Source organism: Sarcophilus harrisii, chromosome 3, assembly GCF_902635505.1.
Source record: "Sarcophilus harrisii chromosome 3, mSarHar1.11, whole genome shotgun sequence".
Lineage (NCBI taxonomy): Eukaryota > Metazoa > Chordata > Mammalia > Dasyuromorphia > Dasyuridae > Sarcophilus > Sarcophilus harrisii.
The window spans coordinates 146,243,600-146,260,076 of NC_045428.1; the positions used below are offsets into that span (position 1 = coordinate 146,243,600).

The window sequence follows — 16,477 nt, forward strand, 5'->3', positions numbered from 1 at the left end:
TCCCCATTGTCCTATCAGCCTCAGGTTATAACCTTTCCCTCTTAATGTTTGATTTAGTTACTCTGCCTCAGGTTATAACCATTCCCTCTTAATGTTTGATAGGATAAAGGTCTTACATCTCAGACTTTAGGCTATACTTATTCCCTTTTAATGTTTAATGGAATAAGGGTCTTTATCCATTTTAGATATCATTAGAATATCAGGAACCTCTCCAGTACTTCCCATTATTACTTAGGGCTGGATTCTTAGAGGTGATAATCTCGTCCAGCCCTGGGACCACATGGATCCATTTGGATCCAGTATACCTCTCCATTTAATAAACTATTAAATTGGTCCTTAATTTCTGCCTTGCTCAATTTCTCTGGAATTACACTTATTACACACCATGCCTGCCAATAGCTCCAACCCTTTCCCTCACTAGAGTCCCCTCTCTCCCCTTCTCCTGCTTTTTTTCTTAGAAGAATGCAACCTGCGTTCAGCTGGCCTTTAAATCTCTTGCCGTAGGGCATATTTCCCACCTTTGGGCAAGTTCCAGGACTATAGCCAAGGCTCTATGGACCTGCTCTAGTTATAGCTCAGCCAGAGATAATAACTAAGTAAACCAGTTTGACTGGAACTCTGAGTGAGATAGGAGTAATAAAAAAAAATTAGTCTAGAAAGAAAGGTACCTATCTTTTAATAAGTCAATTTGCCACATTTGTATAACTATAGCCACCAATAGGAAAAGGGCAGGTTTAATGATGCTCTCACCTGATCTTAGTTTAGAATAAAGGCCTCCAATATGATATGATGTGAACTTGAGATTTGTGGACTCAAAATGTTCTAACACTTCTAGAATAAAGCACTCTTTTGTTTGCATTAAGCTCTGTTTGACTAGGAAAAAAAAAAAAACTTTCACAAAACAAAATTCATTTGTCTTAAAATACTAAATTAGTATGCCCTGACTATTAGGATTCTTTTAAGTTTTTTAGATAACTAAATTAGACTCAATTTTTTATTCACTCCCAGTTTTTTCATCTACAATTATTATGATTCTTTAAATCAGAGTAAAATTCACTCACTATTGCCTCACTCACTATCTGTATCTTCACATCAATACTAGGCACCACCTTTCCTGATCTTAATTGCCGGGGCCATTTTCCCCACTAGGGAAAGTATACACTAGTATACTATGTACTCATTCTTCAACTTGCTAAAACATTTTCCCCAAGGGACTGTATTAAGAAAAATGCTGTAAACAGTGGTTGAAAAATGGTCACTTCAAGCGTGACAACTGATTTCTTATTCAAAAAATTCCTCTTCCAGATACTGATAATATAAAAATCGACTATGTATATACCTATGGAAAATGTGTCTCTTACTTATATAATCACATTATTATAACAGTATTTTAGTTCTTTATACAGGTTACCTTATTTTATTATGTTTCACATTATGGTATTTCACAGATATTGTGGGGTTCTTTTGTTTGTTTACAAATTAAAGATTTGCAGCAATCCTACATCAAGCAATTCTATCAGTGCCATTTTTCCAACAGCATATGCTCACTTTATGTATCTGTGTCACTCTTGCAATATTTCTAATTTTATTATTATCATATATGTTATGGTGATTTGTTTTCTTTTATATGACTGCGTAATTATTTTGAGGGACTACTCCATATAAGATTTAATTTAATTTAATGAAAATAGTGCCTATATAAAACAGTAAAATTAAGTGATAAATGTTGTGGATTTTCTGCCTATTCCACCAACTAGCAGTTTTTTTCCTTTTCTCCCTCTCCTCCAGCCTCCCTATTCCCAGACACACCACAATATTGAAATTAGACCTATTAATAATCCTGCCTTGATCATTAACTGTTCAAGTGAAAGGAAGAACCAATCATTGCTGCAAAATTCATTGTTTTCTTATTTTAAGAAATTGCCACAACCACCCCAACCTACAGAAATCATTATCCTGATCAGTCAGTAAGCCATCAATATCAAGTGAAGATCCTCCACCAGCAAAAAGATTATAACTTGCAAAGGTTCAGATGATAGCAATTTTTTAGCAATAAGGTATTTTTAAATTTAGGTTTGTATTTTTTTTAGACATCATACACATTGGACAATTAATAGACTACAATATAATATAAACATAACTTTTTATGCACTGGGAAACCAAATGGTTCATGTGACTCACTTTATTTCAGGTAGTCTGGAACAGAAATCTCCAAAGTGTGTCTGTACTAGAAAATGAATAGGAAAACTATACTTTTTTTTCCTGAAAGATAAGTTATCTGAAAGCCATTAGAATTTTTAATTCCAGGAAAAGATACCATTCAACTTAATGCTGACTAAAACTATCAATGGATAATTTCATATAATTAGAATAAATGTTTGTGAAATTTATAGAGAAAAACAAACAGGCAAAAAAAATTAGTCCAAGAGTTTCTTCCTGACTTTAATTTAAAGCATGTAAATTCAGAATCATCAAAACTACTTGATACATGCTAAAGGCAGATCAATAGAAGTCACATAAATGGACCAGATTACATTTAAAAAGTTAACATATGATAAATTTATTTTGTCATGTGAGAAAAAGGATCATTATTCAATGAGCAATGTTGGGAAAATGGGAGGAAATTTAAAGAAAAATGCACCTTATTCTACCAATATTGTTAGTTACATGGCAATGAATACAACAACAGTCTTCAAAAGATTGAAAAATTAATGGCAATGATGAGATATATAGTGAATTGTTTATTTTTCTTGTTGTTAAAGAGAACCAATGACATCAGGAGGCAAATGTAGGCAGGTTGCAATATATAAAAAATATAATAAATTGTAACATATAACAAAAGGAATTTAGAAGAATGGGAATAAATGTCATCAGGCAAACAAACAAATGTAGAATTAAAATGAAATGGACTGGTTACAATGAGAGGACAAGAAATGACAGGCAAGTAATTCTGGCATCAAAGAAAATAAAGAAGGACTCTAACATTTTGAATACACCCTCTGTGGCAAACTGATGAGAAACCATGAACAAGAGTAGAATAGAGTAGCCTCAGATAAATTGTGATCTGCTTCAATGGAAAGTACATCCAGTCAAAGAGATCAAAGATCCATGAGTATTAATTAACACCTTCTATCAGTCAACATTTAAGTGTCAATATATTCCAAGAAATGTGCAAGACTGTGGGGATACAAAAACAAAAAGAGGGAATGACAGACAGAAGCTTTCTCTTCTACTGAAGGAGCAATACACACACACACACACACACAAATATATAGGTATATGTGTAAATTCTTGACTACCTTCTACCACAGACACTCTTCCCCCAAAGGATGTAGAGAAAGGCAATAGGGTTATGGGGAGAAAGTACAATGGCCCTGGAATCAAAGAAACTGGGTTACAAATTCTGTTTCTGATGTCTACTGCCTTTGTGGCCTTGAATAAATAGTCTAACCTTATTGGAACTCAGTTTTCTTATCTATAAATAAATATTAGACAAGAGGATCTCTAAGGTTCCCCTCTAATTTTTGATTGTCCTAGCACCTTTTCCATGGCTTCAGGGACTCCACATTCTCTTAGTTATCTACTTATATGTTCCAAATGCTTTTTTTCCCCTCTTTCCAATGTTTCTTACTCTTTTCTGGACTTATTAATGGGGGGTGGGAGGGATATATTCTTTTAAAATTTTGAATTTTACCCTCTTCCTTCTCTCTGTCCTCCCTGAGTTAACTAATTGACTTCTATACCTTCAACTATCACCTTCCACACACACACACACACACACACACACACACACATCCCTGAATAATCAATCAATTAACATTTATGAAGTACCTACTATGTGGCAGGCCCTATTGTAAGCACTGAGGATACAAAAAGAATCAAAAGACCATCCATGGCTTCAAAAAGCTTACAATCTAATAGGGAAGACAACATGTAAAAAGAAAGATAAATAGACAGATAGACAGACAGATAGATAAACAATAGATAGATGGATGGATAGATATGTCAAGGTGTAAATAGGACAGTAACAGTATTAGTAGTAGTAGCACTAATAGTACTACTAGTAGTAAAATTATAATTACAATTATTCCTTCTACATTATGGGGATTCCAGGATTCCCCCCCATTATCTGGAAAATCCATGTAAAATTTTCTGGTCTTCCCTTTGTACAGAGAAGAAGCCTAAATTATTATGGTATTAAAAGATAAAATATGTTGATATTATACAATAATGTATATATGTGTGTGTGGATATTATGCATTTCTGAATTTCTAAATTTTTCCTGTCATCATCTGTTGGCCTTCATATATCATCTGCAGCTTCCATAAAACTCCCCCCAAATTCCCATTTAACTTCTGGTGCCAGTCTATGATATATTGAAACTGTAATGGGAAAAGTCACGATATGGAAAGGACAACTATTATTATTGGATAACATTTATATAGTGCATTGTCTTGCAAAGTATTTATATATAAATATATATAATATATATAAATATAAATAAATATATGTATATAAATATATAAAAGACACATATGTGTCTTTTTCTATATAATTGGTTTATTTGGGTAGAAAATTTTACTTCATAGAACCATAAAATTCAAAGTCAAAAGGACCTCAGAAACTACCTAGTACAATTCAGAATAACAAAATAACAATCCATGAGTTAGCCTGGATTTTTCTTAATTGGGGCTCAAATATGTATCAGCCCCATCCAAAGTTATTGCTGCCAGTCCTATTTGAAGGACAGTAAAACGTCTAGGCTTCTAGTTCTAGAAAGATGTTCATAAATGTGTGTTAAATGTTCATTCTCATTTGGAAAAGTTGTTAGACCTACCTAATGACTATTTATCTCATGATCTGAGAGGAAAAACACAACTACATTATGAAGTACTAAGTAAGAACAGCATAGCATTTCAAAACCAAATGCTTTGTGACATCATAGGGGAAAGTTGTTAACACCTGGAAGGGGCTGAGGAAAACTTCCTGGCAAGGTAACATCTGAGGAGGGCTTTAAAGATTGGGTTATAAATTTAGTTATCAAGGGGTGGGGATATTCTAGATATAGAGAATCGGGTGAATAAAGGTAAAGGAGATGTGAGAGTGTAATTCATAGTAAATTAATCGATTTTCACTGAAGCCTTGACTACCTAAATAGGTGAGTGGGAATAATATGAGAAGAGACTTGACAGGTTAGGTAACATTAGATCATTAAATCATTGGACCATAGATATTAATTTGGGAAATCCCTCAGAAAGCTGTCTAATTCAAGCTCATACATTTTACAAAGGAGGTAACTGATATCCATGGAGGTGACTTTCTAAGGTTATATTTCTTGTTGGGTGGCTAGGTGGTGCAGTAGTTAGAACGAGAGGCAGTTAAATCTGGTCTCAGACACTTATTACCTATGTGACTCTGGACAAGTTACTTTTCCTTCCTTGCCTGAGTTTTCTTCATCTATAAAATGAGCTGGAGAAAGAAATGGCAAACCACTCCAATATCTTTGCTAAGAAAACCCCAAATAGGGTAACAAAATCAGATAACAAATGAAAATGACTGAACAATGTTACTAACACTACAATACTCTTAATTACACAATATCAGAACTGCAGATTCATGTGACTATCTCCTTCACTTTCCATATCTATTAGGTGGTGGTGGTTCAGTCACTTAGTCATGTAGGATTCACTGTGATCCCATTTGGGTTTCCTTCCCCAGCTCATTTTAAATAAGGAAACTGAGACAACAGGTTTCAGTGACCTGCTGAGAATCACACAGCAAATAAATCTACTAAACTCAGTTCTTTCCAGTTCCAAGTCTGTCATGCTACCCACACTGGCACCTAGCTACTGTAATAGAGACAGTGTCAAAGACAGTAGTCACTGTTTTCTCTAATGTCCTGGGTAATAAGAAGCTCTGAGATGGTGGTTATCAATGGGAATTTTTTAAAAAAGAAAAATGTGACAAATGTTACAGAAATAGAATTAACAGAACACAGATTGATTGGATATGAAAAGCAAGGAAATGAGAAGAATCTAAAAATTTTTTAAATGGGACCCTGAGTAATTAGTGGTACCACTAATAGTAATAATAAAATGAGAGGAAGAACAGGTTTAGAATGGAAAACAATAAGCCTGGCTTTGGATATTTTTGAGTTTGAGATGTTGTAGAATATTGAGGCAGAGATAGTCACTTGGATCTCAGAAGATTTAATGTATCTGTTATCTTCATACCAGTTATCTGCATAGAACTGGTTCCTGAAGCCACGTAAAATAAATAAAATTATCAAGAACATAAAGAGCTGAGGGCATAACTTTAGAAAATATCTACAGTAAGAAGTCAGGAAGAGAGTAAAGAATATGATGAGGTTTAGGTTTTGGGGTTCCCTTTAGTAGGGAACCAAATGATAAGGTCTAGATCTAGGGAACCAAAATGAGATTAGGGTTTCTGGTTGTCAAGGAGTTAAATGATAAGGTCTAGTGGCAGGTTTGGGGTTCAGGGAATCAATTGGAGAGGTTTGGTGCAAGGATAGGGAGTTTTGGGGAACTCCCTTCTGCCGGTGCAGAGATACTTTCTGAAGGAATTTATAGACCCAAAAATCTAGACTGATAAAAGAGGTTTATTATAGGGAAGGTTAGAAATCCTGTCAGACAGTGGTCATCCTTTCCTCTGAAAAGGATTACTGAAGTACCTCTTGCCACACTCTTCTCTTCACACTCATAAAATAGCTGCCAAAGCTGGAAATAACAATCTCTGGATTATCATTTAGTTATTTGTGCTCAGGAAAATTAAGCACACAGCAAAAGAGACAGCTTGGAACTTGTGATTCAATCTTAGTTTTACCATATTATTGTTGTGTAAGAAATGACTAACAAGATGATTTCAGAGAGGTCTGGAGAGACTTATATGAACTAATACTAAATGAAATGAGCAGAATCAGGAGATCATTATACACATCAACAACAAGACTATACGATGATCAATTCTAATGGACATGGCTCTCTTCAACAATGAGAATGATGATTCAAACCAATTACAATTGTTCAGGGATGAAGGGATCCATCTACATCCAGAGAGAGGACTGTGGGAACTGAGTGTGGATCATAACATAGCATTTTCACTCTTTCTGGATTGCTTGCATTTTGTTTTTTTAGGTTTTCCTTTTAAAAACACTTGAGAGTATGGGAATAAATGGACTTTTCCTTAAAAAAAAAAAAAAAAAAAAAAAAAAAAAAAAAAAAAAAGAAATCCTGTCAGAGAGGCATAAAGTCTGGTTAGGGAAATAGGTGAGGATAAGAGAGAGTGACACTGGAAAAGAATATTATCCAGTGGGTAGAGGCCCTTGGCATAGCAAATATGTTATAGTTGGCATGTTTAGGACCTCTGCAGTGAGAGGATTTTAGATCTCTTTTATAATAGGAGTTTTGGCTACCAGCTGAAGGGAACTTGTGGGTGGAGTCCCAAGTTGGCTCATCTACTCCCTGGGTTTCAGCTTGAGCTGGAATTTGAATTGAATGAGTTTGTTTCTAGATAACAGAATGAAACTGTCTTGTTTCCCTTGGGTGGGGTTCCTCGCTGAGGCAGAGTTGAAGATTTTCTCCTTCAAGGAGTTTTAGAGTTTCAGGGTCCCTTCTTCAGAACCAGTGAAAGAAACAAAGAAAGAATAATTGTAAAAGATTGTGTTGATTAAAACCAACAGAGAAAAGTAATATCCAATAGGAAGGGGCTGGTTAGAAAATCAAAAGTTGCAGATTGCTCAAGAAGGGAATAATCAGAACTAGAGTTAGGGAATTTATCTCTGGCTTCATTTACTATGCTTACTAACTCTATGACCCTTGAGTAAATCATTTAACCCTGTTAACTTCAGTTTCCTGAGTCAAATAAGTTGTCGAAGGAAATGACAAACTACTCCATTATCTTTGCCAAGAAAACCGTAAATGGGGTCATGAAAAGTTTTCAATTGTTTACAACTGAATAACAAAATAAAAGGAAAAAAAGAGAAAAAATCATTGGATCTGGGGATTACAACTGTTGTTGGTAACATTTGAGAAGTGAATATCAATATCAAGAAAAGCAAGGAGGCAAACACAAGAATGTCATTTTTCATGGGACACAAGAATGTCATTTTTCATGGGACTCTTAGGAGATTGGTCTGAAGTGGGGAACAATGGGGAATGGGGGAAAATGAGGTTGAGGATTATGACATATTCCATATGATAATAAATATTAAGCTATGATGATGATGATATAATAATGGGGAGGATGATTATGAAGATGTAATGATGAAAATAACATGGTGCAATGGATAGAGTACCAGATTCCAAATCAAATAATATATATTTGAATTCTTGTTCAGCTATCTCACTACTTATGTGACTTAAAATCCTCTTCATCTCTCTAAGCCTCAATTTCTCCTGTAAAATGAAGGAGTTGGACTAAGATCCTGTTGAAAGTCCCCATCAACTCTAAACATGAAACTATATTTTCCTAGAATCCTAGTATGATTATGGCAGGTATTTCATTTGACCACTCTTACAATGCCATCTGCTGGAATACTAAGGAAAGAGATGACCTTCTAATCTCCTGACCTATAAACTGCAGACAGAGTGGAGGCTTTAAAAAGGGGGGGAGGAGAGGGGTTGGGGGAGGTAGAGAATGGGTTACTGCTAAGTAGGCAGCTGAAGATTTGTAGCTGGCTTTTTCATCCCTGCCAACATAAGCACTGCCATCCTGTTTTGAAATACATCCAGTTCAGAAAATTGTACTGCTTCACAAGTTAATCAGCTTTTCTATACATAGTTCCTTTCTGGTATATAATTACTGGCCTGGCTTTGTAGTATTTTAAGAGAGTGTCAGCAGCTAATTGTCTTATAGGCTGAATGCTTTGAAATTCGCTTAGCTAGGAATGAGACTAGCTTAGCAAATTCTATGCTGTGCCGGCTCCATTCCCCCAATGCTATTGTTTAACGGCAGCCAGAGCAAGGTCAAGGTCTCATTGGGTCAGTAGCAATCTTTAATTCAAATTTCAAAGGGCTAAAAGGCCCAGCCAACAGACATCACAGGGAAGGCGGTAAGCTGCAGGTTTACTAGTGGCATTTTCCAGTAACCCCTAGGACCTTGTGCGGAAATATAACTAAGGCATTCACACTGCAAATGCTCTCACCTAAACTCAAATATGTTGGATTGGGAATCCCCAGAGAATGAACAGACTAAGATACCTAAGCAACTTCTGTAAAGTGATCTGGTAGTAAGAAAGCCAAGGCCAGATAGAAAGAGCATCTAAAGAATTTTTTTTCTGTTGTTTTGTTTCAAATAGAGCAACCAATAAATAAGAAATTGCTTGAGATTATAGAGCCATAAAAATTTTTACAAAGAAACAAAAAAATTTTAATTTAAAAAGAAAAGAATTTGATCCATAAAGTTTTATAAAGCTCAACAATAATCTGACATGTGTATTGCATACAGAAAGACCTGAAAAATCATTCCTTAGGATTTTTATCACTCATTATCAATCATACAGCATTAAAGTCAAAAGTGATTTTTTTTAGCATATGAAGGAAAAAGCATCATATTCTCTCCTCCATGAGAATTCTATAATCCAGTTACACTGGCATACTTGCTGTTAATGTGACACCATTTCCTATATCCATACCTTTATATTAGCTGCCCCCATTCCTAGAACTTTCTCTCCTTACCTCTATTTCCTGACTTCCCTAATTTTCTTTAAGACAACTCAACTCCCACTTTTTAAAGGACTGCTTCTGTTCTCCCCTCCTGAGATTACCTTCTAATTACATAATATCTATTTTGCATGTTATTTGCATAATGTTTCTTTCCATAAAATTATCATCTTTTGAAAAACCCTTTAATATCCACAAACCACTCTGGAAATTATCTTCTATTTAATATTGTATATCTTTTTATTGGACATTATTGCTTAAATGTTGCCTCCCCACATTATATATGTGTGCATGTGTATATATATATGCACACACGCACACACACGCACACACACACACACACACACATATATATATATACATACAAAATCTCATTTTATCATTACAACAACCTTGTGAGGCTATTCCTAGCCACATTTTATAAATAGGAAATTTCAAACTAAGGGTGATTAAAAGAATTGACTATAGTCCCACAACTAGTTAAGTGTCTGAAGGAGAATTTGAACTCAGATCTACTTTAACTAGGTCAAATGCTTTGTACTATGCCAGTTAGCTATTGCAGAATGAGAATTCCTGTAGTAAAGTGATCATGTTTTTACTTTTCTTCATATATATATATATATGTATATATATAAAATCTCCAATACTCAGCATGGTGCCTGATGAATAGGAAGGTTGCTAACTTTGATTTTTTTTTTTTTGGAGGCAATTGGAGTTAAATGATTTGCCCATGGACATATAGCCAGTAAATATCTGAGGCAGGATTTGAACTCAGGTCTTCCTATTTCTGGTTTTCTATCCCCTGTTGCTGTCTAATTGCCCTATGGACTGATTTTCAACAAAATTCAATAAATATTTTTTAAGCTTCTGCAATGTGTAAGAAACTGTGATAAGTGCTGGGTGATGATGATGATGATGATAAAATAATAGCAACTAACATTTATAGTTTATAAATTATGTACTATAATATATAAGTATATATACTAAAATTACATATAGTATATATATATTATAATTACATATAGCATATAGGTATAGGTATATATTACTCTGTGTCAGGAACTGGACTAAGCACTTAATAATGGTATCATTTGATCCTCACAGCAATCCTGGAAGATAAATTAGCCATTTTACAGAAGAGGAAACTGAGACATATAGTAGTTAAGTGACTTGCCAAAACTAGTCAATGTCTGAGATCAGATATATAAACTCAGTCTTCCTGACTTCAGTACCCACATGCTATCTACTCTGTCAGCTAAGAACTAAAACAATCCCTGCTTATATGCTACTGATAATATATTATATATATGAAAAGCATTTTTGATTCAAACTAAACTGTTTCCTTATATACAAAATGAAAATCTTAATGCCCAGGCTTTCCACATTAGATGTGTGTGGGAATTTCACAGATATTAGTATTTTTAAATACATAGTTGTAGACTATTTTCAGAGGTCCTCAAACTACAGCCCATGGGCCAGATGCGGCAGCTGGGGACGTTTATCCCCCTCACCCAGGGCTATGAAGTTTCTTTATTTAAAGGCCCACAAAACAAAGTTTTTGTTTTTACTATAGTCTGGCCCTCCAACAGTCTGAGGGACAGTGAACTGGCCCCCTATTTAAAAAGTTTGAGGACCCCTGAATAGACTATCTTGGACAAGGGCTACAAAGAAAGTGAAATTGAACAAGAGGAAGACATGAGACTTGACCACATTTGGAGAACTGCATAAAATCTTCACAAACCTCACAATGTCCATCCACTGTGACAAAAGCCTCTCTTTTTAAAAAAACTCATTTTGAAATTACATACATAAAGACAAAAAAGAGCATTTCCATATAAACAACACAATATAAAAAGAAGATTCACTACAAAACTAGGAATTTACATTTCACACTGTTTACTGTTTTGTGAAAATCTATATGAAGTAGAACCAGGGAAACATTGTATACAGTAACAGCAATATTGTTTTAAGAACAACTTTGAGCAATTAAGTCATTTTGACTATCATAAATACAAAAATTAAATATAAAGGACGTATTGAAAAAAAGATACTATCTGTATCCAGGGAAAAACTGATAAATAGATGTATGTATAAAATAATTTTACATATATACTTATTTTTGCCTAATGGCAGGCATCTCTAGGGTGAGGCAGGGAAAAGGGAAGAAAAGGGAGGGAAAGAAATTTATATGATAACTTCATTATACATTTTTTAAAAGCAGCAAATTTGTACATAATAGATTTGCAGTTTCATACGCAATCACCTTTTTATTATGTTATATAATGGAAGTGTTAGTTTTATTCCATAAATTAAAAATAAAATAATTTTAAGAAGAAAATCTACATAAGTATTACACATTTTCAAAACTACTTCCCTCTTTTCTTAATAAAAATAGTCCCAGTGATGAGAATTATGAAATACCATGATCTCAAAAGAATTAGAATGATTAAAAAAAAAAACTTAATGAATCAACAAATATTTTATTAAATGCTGATACTAGGCCAGGCTCTGAGAATTAAGCAATGCCCACTCACAATGAGTTTACATTCTAATAAGGGAAACAAGAATATATGTATGTATTGATAGATAGATATAGATAAAAATATAAATATCTATATCTATATATATAAAATCTATCTCTACAGACTACACACACACACACACACACACACAGAGAATTATCTATACTATTTATAGACTTGTTTCTTTATGGGTATACATAGTATAAATATAAGATAAATAAGTACCATATACAAATATACAAACTGGTTAAATACCAGGGAGTTTAGAAGATAAGGCACTGCTATTTGGAATGAGGAAAGGCTTCATGAAGAAGATAGTGCTTGAGATGCATCTCAAAGGAAGACTCCATCAGGGAGAGGGAGGGAATATATTCCAGAGATATGAGACAGGCAGTAGCAAGGAATGAGTGCAGGAGATTGAAAGCTTGGGTAAATATCATAGAGAAAGTACGGTTTCAGAGACCCCCCTCCCCCCCAAAAAAAAGGCCTCTAGCAATTTGGGTAGAACCTCTATTTAGAATATATGGGCAACATAAAATTATACAGATTTAGGCAGTTTTAAGAAATATGGTGGAAAAAGGAGTTGCATTAATGACATAGTCTTCAAAGAATCAAAGTTAGATGTTTGTGAATGAATGGAAACAGATGGCCCATCTGGAAGACAACATAAAATGTACTTTAACAGCAATGGTCTCTTTATTCAAATTGAATTTAATAATGCTAGAAGCTTGAAAACAACCACCCACACAGAAAAATACTTGACTCGGTTCTCTTTTCTCCCCCAAAATACCTACATTCTATTCATTATACATGACTTGGCTTAAATCCATATTTAAAATGAGGGAAGTAAACATTTTAGTTTTTTCTCTTATTTGGAAGGACCATGGACCTTCCACAAAAGAATAATTAAAAGTAATTTTTAAAAACCCTGCTTATTAATGCGATATAGTAAAAATTAAGAAAAAAATCTGATGATCTGAGCTCCTTTGCCTTCTACTTCTGTAATTTTGTACAAGCTGCTGAATGTCTCTAGGACTCAGTTTCCTCCCCTATAAAATAAAAGCATTAAACTAGATGAGGTCTAACCTGAAGCAGTGCTGTGCTATAGCCAGTTTAAGACAACTGATTTAATTTTTGTAGTATGGGCATTTATACTTTGGAAATTTTATTGTTTTGTTATTTGTCTGGACCTAAGAAAATAATGGAGAAAATGTTAATAATATAAATTAAATTTTTTTGTTGTTTTGGTTTGGCTTGATTTTAGATTAAATTTAAAAGTATATTATGAGTACTCTTCTTTTTTTAGAGAGATAGCTGCTATACATTTATCTGCATATCCCACTCTTGAATGTTAGCTCTCTTCTAGCTCTGAAACTATGAATCTCTTTACAACCACTGGAATCTTAAAAATCTTAATTTACTCTTTAGGCAGTTGAAGATTTTGAAAATATAAAAATCACCCAAAACACTAATTTCTCCTACCTTCAGGGCTTTTGGGAGGATCAACTGAGATAATGTATGTAATATGAGTTATAAACCTAATAGCACTATATAAATGTGAATTATTACCATTATTATTCAGTATTATGTTTTAATAACTTGATAATTTAAGGGTGTGATCAAACACCTAATAGTAAATTTCATTCATTTGATCATTATACAGCAGAAAAAAAAAATGACCAAATAAATTAAATTTCATCTGAATTCGTTGCCAAGGCATTCACCAGTTAATAGATTTTAGTTCATGACCTAAACTAAATGTATTACTTCTAATTACCACTAATCATTATTATTCTGAAGTCAAAAGCCACTATACTCTCTGTATTTTTTAATTCCATCAAACATTGCGTTGGTTTTAAAAAGATCTAATCTTTATGGTGGTGGCTACAGTGGTAAACTGTTATTACTCTTTCAGTCAATTCTTTGTGACACTATGGATCATATTGTACATAGGATTTTCTTGGCCATTTTTGTCTCCAGTGGATTAAAACAAACAGTGACTTTGCCAGCTAGTTAAGATCTGAGACCAGATTTAAACTTAGATTTTTCTGACTTCAGGCCCAGAACTCTATCTGAGGAACCATCTAACTACCTTCTAGAAGCTTTTATTTCAGCTTTAAAATTTTTTCTTTTTTTAAGGGAAAAGGACCCATATGCGCAAAAAAAAAAAATTTGTAGCAGTCTTTTTTGTACCAGTAAGGAATTGGAAACTGAGTGGATCCCCCACAGTTGAGGAATGGCTGAATAAGTTATAATATTTGGATGTAATGGAATATTATTGTTCTGTAAGAAATGATCAGCAGGCTAATTTCAGAAAGTCCTGGAGAGACTTACATGAACTAATGCTAAGTGAAGTAAGTAGAGCTCTGTCTCTGTACAGAGTAACAAGAAGATTTTGTGATGATCAGTTCTGATAGACTTGGCTCTTTTCAACAATGAGATGATTCAGGCCAGTTTCAATAGACTTGTGATACAGAGAGCCATCTGCATACAAGGAGAGGACTATGGAGACTGAATGTGGATCACATAATAGTATTTTCACCTTTTTTATTGTTGTTTGCTTGCATTTTGTTTTCTTTATCTTTTTCCTTTTTGATCCATTTTTCTTGTGCAGCACAATAAATGTGAAAATAAATGAGCAGAAAGAACTGCTTATGTTTAACCTATATTGAAATTGGATTGCTTGTTGTCTAGGGAAATGTGGAGTGAAAATGAAAGAGGGAGAAAAGTTTGGAACAGGAGATTTTGCAAAGGTGAATGTTGAGACCTATCTTTGCATGTATTTTGAAAAATAAAAAGCTGCTATTATTATTTTAAAAGATATTCTTTTTTGTGGTTTTTATATGAGAAAACGGTTTTTCATTGTAAAATATAAATGGATAATTTAAGTGTTTATTAGTCAATCTGAAATTTCCATAGCATTGTAATGTTATAAACAAGACCAAGGCCATAATTACAAGTCCCTATAACAAGGAGTTTCAGTGCCTCTTTTAGTAGCTAAGTAATATATTCTGAACATGAAAGAATGTAATTAATTATATTAATACCTTTTGGCATTACTGCTTGAAAAAATATAAAGGTGAAGCAAGTTCTTAGCAACTCTAAATAACACCAGATTTAGAGCTTGGGAACTGTGGGAAGTCATGAAATACTTCTTTGATACTTTTAAAATACTTCAACAGCTTGGTGACTTCCCTAATGAAACTAATCCCTTATATTTCTACCCCTAAACTTTCCCTATTACTATTGAGGAAAGAATTCACATTCTCTCATCCCCCATAAATTTAAACTCACAAATACATACACATATTATGTATATGTATCTATATCTATCTATCTATCTATCTATATAATATATATTGTAAGTACACATAAAAAAATCTATTACCAATTATATCAGGTGCCAACCCAATATATATATATATATATATATATATATATATATATATATATTCCCTTCATGATATCATTCACATAGTCCTTATATAAGACTCTACTCTTATGCTAGCACCATTTTAGTCTACTACCCCAGTCCAAGTATTCATTTCATGACTGAGCTATTGCATTAACCCTGCCCCCAGCAATAATAATTTACTGAATAAAGATAAAATGGTTATTTTCTAACAATTTTTTCTAACAAATTATATATGTGTCATCATTAGAGATCAGAGAAGGAACTCAGTTAGGATAAATGGAAAAAGAGGGAAAGAGGAATGCTCTGAAGAGAAAAGGCGGGGAAAGAAGTTTAGGGAAAATCATTTCACATAATTAGGGTATACAAATAAACCTAGAGTCCAAAAGACTTGTATAAAACATATAAACAGGTAAATAGAGGGTTGGTGGGGAGAAGTTAACACTCCAATCTTACTTTCATATGAATTCATTAAAGAAAGAATACATACACAGTTGAGTACAAAAATAGAAAGAAAGGGGTAAAGGAGAAAGAGGAGGAATTAGAGGAATAGTAGGGTAAGGAAAGGATCATTCTTAAGCAAAACACTTCTAAGAATAAACTGTACAGCTCTTTTTGAGATGGCAAAGAATGGGAATCTGGAATACCCATAAACTGAAAGATGAATGAACAAGTTATGACATATAAATATGATAAAATACTACTGTGTTGAACTCATAAGAAAAGGACCAAGATTACAGAACACTGATGAAACATGCTACCCATCTCCTGATAGAGATGCAAAGAATTCAGAGTAGAGAATGAGACTTTTTTTTACATGTGAACAATGTAAAAATTTGTTTTTACTAACTACATTCATCTGT

At 33.6% G+C, this 16,477-nt stretch overlaps 1 protein-coding gene across 2 annotated transcripts in view; it reads left to right on the top strand.

Annotated features, from left to right (window-relative positions):
- Window positions 1–4,960: 4,960 nt before the first annotated feature.
- IPO5 (importin 5) overlaps window positions 4,961–16,477 on the top strand; it is a 115,225-nt gene continuing 103,708 nt past the window's right edge. For both annotated transcript variants that reach the window (XM_031958576.1, XM_031958580.1), the window contains exon 1: window positions 4,961–4,994. The gene's annotated coding sequence lies outside the window, so the exon portion shown is untranslated. The remainder of the gene's footprint in view (window positions 4,995–16,477) is intronic.